Source organism: Mandrillus leucophaeus, unplaced genomic scaffold (assembly GCF_000951045.1).
Source record: "Mandrillus leucophaeus isolate KB7577 unplaced genomic scaffold, Mleu.le_1.0 Scaffold7, whole genome shotgun sequence".
Taxonomy (NCBI): domain Eukaryota; kingdom Metazoa; phylum Chordata; class Mammalia; order Primates; family Cercopithecidae; genus Mandrillus; species Mandrillus leucophaeus.
This window is the reverse complement of record NW_012107585.1, coordinates 7,256,728-7,263,344: the sequence shown is the minus strand read 5'-3', so window position 1 is coordinate 7,263,344 and position 6,617 is coordinate 7,256,728.

Sequence of the window (6,617 nt, the reverse complement as noted above, 5' to 3'; positions counted from 1 at the left end):
GAGGTGGGTGGATCACGAGGTCAGGAGATCGAGACCATCCTGGCTAACATGGTGAAACCCCGTCTCTACTAAAAATACAACAACAACAAAAAAATTAGCTGGGTGTGGTGGCGGGCAACTGTTGTCCCAGGCTACTCAGGAGGCTGAGGCAGGAGAATGGCGTGAACCCGGGAGGCAGAGTTTGCAGTGAGCCGAGATGGCGCCACTGCACTCCAGCCTGGGCAACAGAGCCAGATTCGGTCTCAAAAAAAAAAAAAAAGAACTTCATTCCTTTTTATTGCCAAATAAGATTCCATGGCATAGACAGAGTGCATTCTGTTTATCCGCTCATCTATTGATGGATATCTGGATTGTCTCCACCTTTTGTCTATTATGTGCTATGGCTCATGCCTGTAATCCCAGCGCTTTGGGAGACCGACACAGGTGAATCACTTGAGGTCAAGAGTTGCAGACCGGGCTGGCCAACGTGGTGAAACCCTGTTTCTACTAAAACTACAAAATTAACCGGGCATGGTGGCATTGCCCATAGTCCCAGCTACTTGGGAGGCTGAGGCACAAGAATCGCTTTAACCCAGGAGGTGGAGGTTGCAGTGAGCCAAGATCACATCACTGCATTCCAGCCTGGGTGACAGAGCGAGACTCTGTATTAAAAAAAAAAAAAAAAGGAAATCTTAGGACTCCCTGCCAAGGCTGAACATCCAGGAAGGAAGCTAAAGCTCTGTGCCCAGGAGAGGGTCAACAAGGCCATGCCTTGCTGATTGAGGGGACATTTATCTGTGGGCATTGAGGGGTGTCCCTCTTGCCCCAGACTACACAGGGCAACTCCTCTTACCCCAAGCTGTAAACAAGATCTTTGAATATGGCGCTCAGCCATATCCTCGTCACTCTGGAAGTGATTATCCGAAGGGTATTTGGGACAGGAGCCCCGAGGCCTGATGTTCTTGGCATGTCAGTATCTGGGAGGGGCCAGCCTGAACCACCTACTCAGGTGTTGTGAATAATGTTACCCAACTCTGACCCCATAGGGAGAATAATCTCATAGATTTGTGTAACCTGCTCTTCCAGCTGGCCTGCAGATGCAGATGAGCCCTAATTTGCCCCAGATTCTTCTCGATGGGGCAGTCCTGGCTTCCTCTGAGCCAGGGTCTGATTAGGGGCTGCGAATGAGCTCTTGACCATGCTGGGACTGAGGCTTGGGGCTGTGTCTTAGCCTGGTCAAGGGAGAGAGAAGGTTCCAGGCCATGAGGCACCCCTCAACGGGTGGCAGGGTGGCTCTGGACAGGCCACCAGCCAAGAGATAGTTTGTACCGGGTTGAAGACTGGCCGGGGCTGCTGGCTACGCACCTAAGGAGGAAAGGAAAATTTCATGAGAAGAACCACAGTGGCAGCAGCATGACTGGCCAGGGGCAGACCCCAGACCCAGCTGGGCCAATCAGGGTTTAGGAATTGGAATTCAGAAACAGCCAGTTAGTTTCTGTGAGTGATTGGAACTGAGGTGATAAAAGGGGCAGCTGCTTCCCACCATGAGCATGAGAAACTGATTCGCAGAACAAGACAGACTGAGGAGAGAGAGAGAGCTTTGTTGTAGACAGGTGTCCAACGCTGGAGTCCACTTCCTTGTAAACTCCAGCTGAATTTCCTGTTATAGACTCTACGAAAGACTCATATCCTAGTAATAAATTTCCCTTTTGGGGTAATATGAAATGCTTTCTCTACTGGCAACCAAAGAACCTTGTATAAAGCAGGAAGATACACTGAGGAAGTTTTCTATGCATCAATTACAGTCTACTGGGAGAGAGAAAGGTAAACCCAATGAATTAAATATAAATGATGCAATAAGGCCGGGTGTGGGGGCTCATGCCTGTAATCCCAGCAGTTTGAGAGGCCAAGGCGGGAGGGTCATTTGAGCCCAGGAGTTTGAGATCGTCCTGGGCAACACAGTGAGACCCCCTATCTTTACAAAAAATAAGATAATTAGCTGGGTGTGGTGGTGTGTGCCTGTAATCCCTGCTCTCGGGAGGCCAAGGCAGGAAGATCACTTGAGCCCAGGAATTTGAGGTTGCAGTGAGCCATGTTCGCGCCACTACATTCCAGCCTGGGTGACAGAATGAGACCCTACTTCTATGATATGGTTTGGATCTGCGCCCTTGCCCAAATCTTATATTGAAATGTAATCCGCAATGCTGGAGGTAGGGCTTGCTGGGAGGTGAGTGGATCATGGGAGCGGTTTCTCATGTTTAATACCATCCCTCTTGGTGCCGTCATCAGGACAGTGAGTTCTCATAAGATCTGATTGTTTAAAAAATGTGTAGCACTGGCCAGGAACAGTGGCTCATGCCACTTATCCCAGCACTTTGGGAGGCCGAGGCAGGTAGATCACCTGAGGTCAGGAGTTCGAGACCAGCCTGACCAATATGGTGAAACCCCATCTCTACTAAAAATACAAAAATTGGCTGGGCGTGGTGGCGGTCACCTGTAATCCCAGCTACCCAGGAGGCTGAGGCAGAAGAAAGGCTTGGACCTGGGAAGCAGAGGTTACAGTGAGCAGAGAATGCGCCATTGCACTCCAGGGTGGGCAACAAGAGTGAAACTCTGTCTAAAAAAAAAAAAAAAAAAAAAGGCAGAATGGTGAGTGCCAGGGGCTGAGGAAAGGGAAGGGGGAACAGGGAGTTAGTATTGAATAGGGACTGAGTGTTTGGCAAGATGAAAAAGTTCTGGAGATGGATGGAGGTAATGGTTGTAGAACATTGTCAATGTACTTAATGCCCCTAATCTGTGCACTTAAAAATGATTAAAATATAAGTTTGTAGCTGGGACAAAAATAAAATGTAACTTTAATGTTATGTATATACTACCAGAATAAGAAATCATCAAAAAGAAAAAAAGGAAAAACTTCGGCCGGGCATGGTGGCTCACGCCTGTAATCCCAGCACTTTGGGAGGCTGAGGCAGGTGGATCACGAGGTCAGGAGATCGGGACCATCCTGGCTAACGTGGTGAAACCCCGTCTCTACTAAAAATACAAAAAACTTACGCGGGCATGGTGGCAGGCGCCTGTAGTCCCAGCTACTTGGGAGGCTGAGGCAGGAGAATGGCGTGAACCCGGGAGGTGGAGCTTGCAGTGAGTCGAGACTCTGTCTCAAAAAAAAAAAAAAAAAAAGGAAAAACATCACCTCGAAGTCTGTGTGGCCTTGAAGTAAGTCCTCTCAAAGTGCTGGGTTTACAGGCACGAGCCCCCACACCCAGCCTTATTGCGTCATTTATATTTAATTCATGGGGTGCACCCTTCTCTCTCCCAGTAGACTGTAAGTCCCTGAGTTACTGAAGCCACTTCACCTGTTTGGGTAGACAGCTGGGAGTGCCCAGAGCTGACACCCTCCAGGTGACCCACAGGTAACGGCTGATCTACATTCCAGCCTGAGTGACAAAGTGAGACTCTGTCTCAAAAAATAAAAATAAATACATAAAACAAAAAATAAAAATAATAAGGCCAGGTGCGGTGGCTCACGCCTATAATCACAGCACTTTGGGAGGCCGAGGTGGGAAGATCACCTAAGGTCAGGAGCTGGAGACCAGCCTGGCCAACATGGTAAAACCCCGCCTCTACTAAAAATACAAAAATTAGCTGGGCATGGTGACCAGCATCTGTAATCCCAACTACTCTGGAGGCTGAGGCGGGAGAATCACTTAAACACATGAGGCAGAGGCTGCAGTGAGCTGAGACTGTGCCACTGCACTCCAGCCTGGGTAACAGAGCAAGACTCGCTACCCGTAGAAGGAATCCTTAACCTGAGGACCACCAACTCCCACAGTGGGAGTCCCTGAAAGCGCCTCATTCATTCATTCACTCATTCATTCATCCAACAAATACTGAACAAATTTGTGTGTCTGGCACACTTCTAGGTCCTACAGAGATGGCAGTAAGAAAGCACGAAAACTTTTCTGCTTTCAAATAGGGCAAAATGCCAGTAATTGGTAAAAATAGGCAGAGGCAGTAACAGGTGTTCATTGTAGTTATTTTTTTTTCTGTGTTTGAAATTTTTATTGAAAATAGAAGTTGGAAGAAAAAAAATGTTTGTCTTCCAAGAGACAGACAATAAATAAGGGGTGTATGTGTGGTGGTGCCAAGTGCTAAAGAGGACATAAAACAGAAATGAGGGGGTTGGCAAGTGTATATGGAAATTCCAACTTTAAATAGGGTGATTCCAGGAACTCCTCACTGAGAAGGTGATTTTTGAATAAAGCCCTGAAGGAAAGAAGGGAATGATCCAGGCTGCTTTCCGGAGGAACAGATGTCCTGGCAGCAGGCACAAGAGAGGCAAAGGCCCCGAGGCCAGAACATGCCCCGTATTTTCCAGGAACAGCAATGAAGCAAGTATGTGCCAGGAGTGGTGGGGACAAGGTCTGATTGGAAAGGGGAGGCGCCGGCAGATCACCAGGGCTTTGAAGGCCACTGGAAGGGCTGCGGCTTTTACGCTGAGTGACCAGGGGAGCCCCTGGAGGGTGTGAGCCAAGAGTGACTGAAGCCGACTTGTGTAGGGTAATGAGAAAGCACCCTTCAGGATTTGGGGGGGTCTCTAGAGCTCCCATGAGACGCTCAAAGCAGTCCAGACTCCTATAAGGCTAAGGACCAATGTGACGGTAGGGCACAGTGGCTCACGCCTCTAATCCCAGCACTTTGGGAGATGAGGTGGGCGAATCACTTGAGGTTAGAAGTTCAATATCAGCCTAGCCAAACCCCATCTCTACTAAAAATACAAAAAATTAGCTGGGCGTGGTGGTGGGCGCCTATAATCACTGTTACTTGGGAGGCTGAAGCAGAGAGAATCGCTTGAACCCGGGCGGCGAAGGTTGCAGTGAGCCGAGATCGCGCCACTGCACTCCAGCCTAGGCGACAGAGTGAGATTCCATCTCAGAAAACAAAACAAAACAAAACAAAACATAAAAAACAAAAAAAGTGTGATGTAAGTTTGACGATCAAATTTTGCCGCTACCGGATCTCTGCAGGAAGGGGCGGGCACTGCCTGGTTGCTAGGCTGGGGCGGTGCGTTGCCATAGCGACCCCGGCCGGGCCCGCGGCGCCCGCAGCTGCAGTACATTGAAGCTAAAGGCTGCGATCCCGCAGGTGAGCGCAGGTGAGCCGGGCGCATGTGGGGCGGGCCAGGACTGCTGACTGACCCCAAGCCGTCTGGTTCCCGGCTCCTCCCCCTTCCATTGTGGGTTGTTTTTTTTTTTTTCCCTTGAGACAGGGTCTCCCTCTGTCCGGTAGGCTGGAATGCAGTGGCATCCGGATGATAGCTCACTGCAGTCCCGACCTCCTAGGATCAAGGCATCCTCCCACCTCAGCCTCCCGCATAGCTGGGACTACAGGCCTGCGCCACCATGCTCAGCTAATTTTTTTTATTTTTTCTTTTTTTTTTTTCTTTCTTTTTTTTTTTTTTTGTAGAGACAAGGTCTCACTATGGTTTCCCAGGCTGGTCTCCAACTCTTGGACTCATGCGATCCTCCCACATCAGTTTCCCAACGTGCTGGGATTGCAGGCGGCAGCCCCCGTGCCGCCAGGGTGGTCTGTTACTCAGCACCAAAACAACCTGGGCCGACTTTCATTTCCTGTCAACAGCCCACGTGTTAAGACCATAGCCTCCTTGGAGTAGAACCTATGTTCCCTAAACTGTGGGATGGAGGGTGACTTTAGGTTACACTTATGAGGTGTGAAGTAACATCCAATGACATCATGAGAAAGTTATTAGAGTCTGGGTTCTCTTACAATTCTGAGTAAGCCAAGGAGAGTCAGTTTGGTGATTACATGACATTAACACCTCTTTTAACATTTGCTAATCTTTTTTTTTTTTTTTGAGAAGGAGTTTTGCTCTTTTCGCCCAGGCTGAGTGCGGTAGTGGGATGTCAGCTCACTGCAACCTCCTCCTTCCAGTTTCAAGGGATTCTCCTGCCTCAGCCTCCCGAGTAGCTGAGATTTCAGGTGTCGCGCCCCGCTAATTTTTGTATTTTTAGTAGAGACGGGGTTCACCATGTTGGCCAGGCTGGTCTCAAACTCCCGACCTCGTGATCTGCCCACCTCAGCCTCCCAAAGTGCTGGGATTACAGGCGTGAGCCACCGCGCCCAGCCTTACTAATTCCTATTTTTAACAGAGACCTTGGAGCTCAACCTACTCTAAGCCATAGCATCTAGCTAAGACTTAAGTTGGTTCGTTCAATGTTTTTATTTTTACATTTATCTTTGCCTTAGGGTACCTGCTACTGGTTTTCTATTTATAATAATGATACGTAAAGTCTCCATTCTTCTTTTTCTTTTTTTTTTTTTGAGACGGAATCTTGCTTTGTGGCCCAGGCTGGAGTGCAGTGGCGCAATCTTGGCTCACTGCAAGCTCCGCCTCCCTGCAAGCCCCGCCTCCCGGGTTCACCCCATTCTCCTGCCTCAGCCTCCCGAGTAGCTGGGACTACAGGTGCCAGCCACTACGCCAGGCTAATTTTTTTGTATTTTTAGTAGAGATGGGGTTTCACCGTGTTAGCCAGGACGGTCTCGATCTCCTGACCTTGTGATCTGCCCGCCTCGGCCTCCCAAAGTGCTGGGATTACAGGTGTGAGCCACCATGCCTG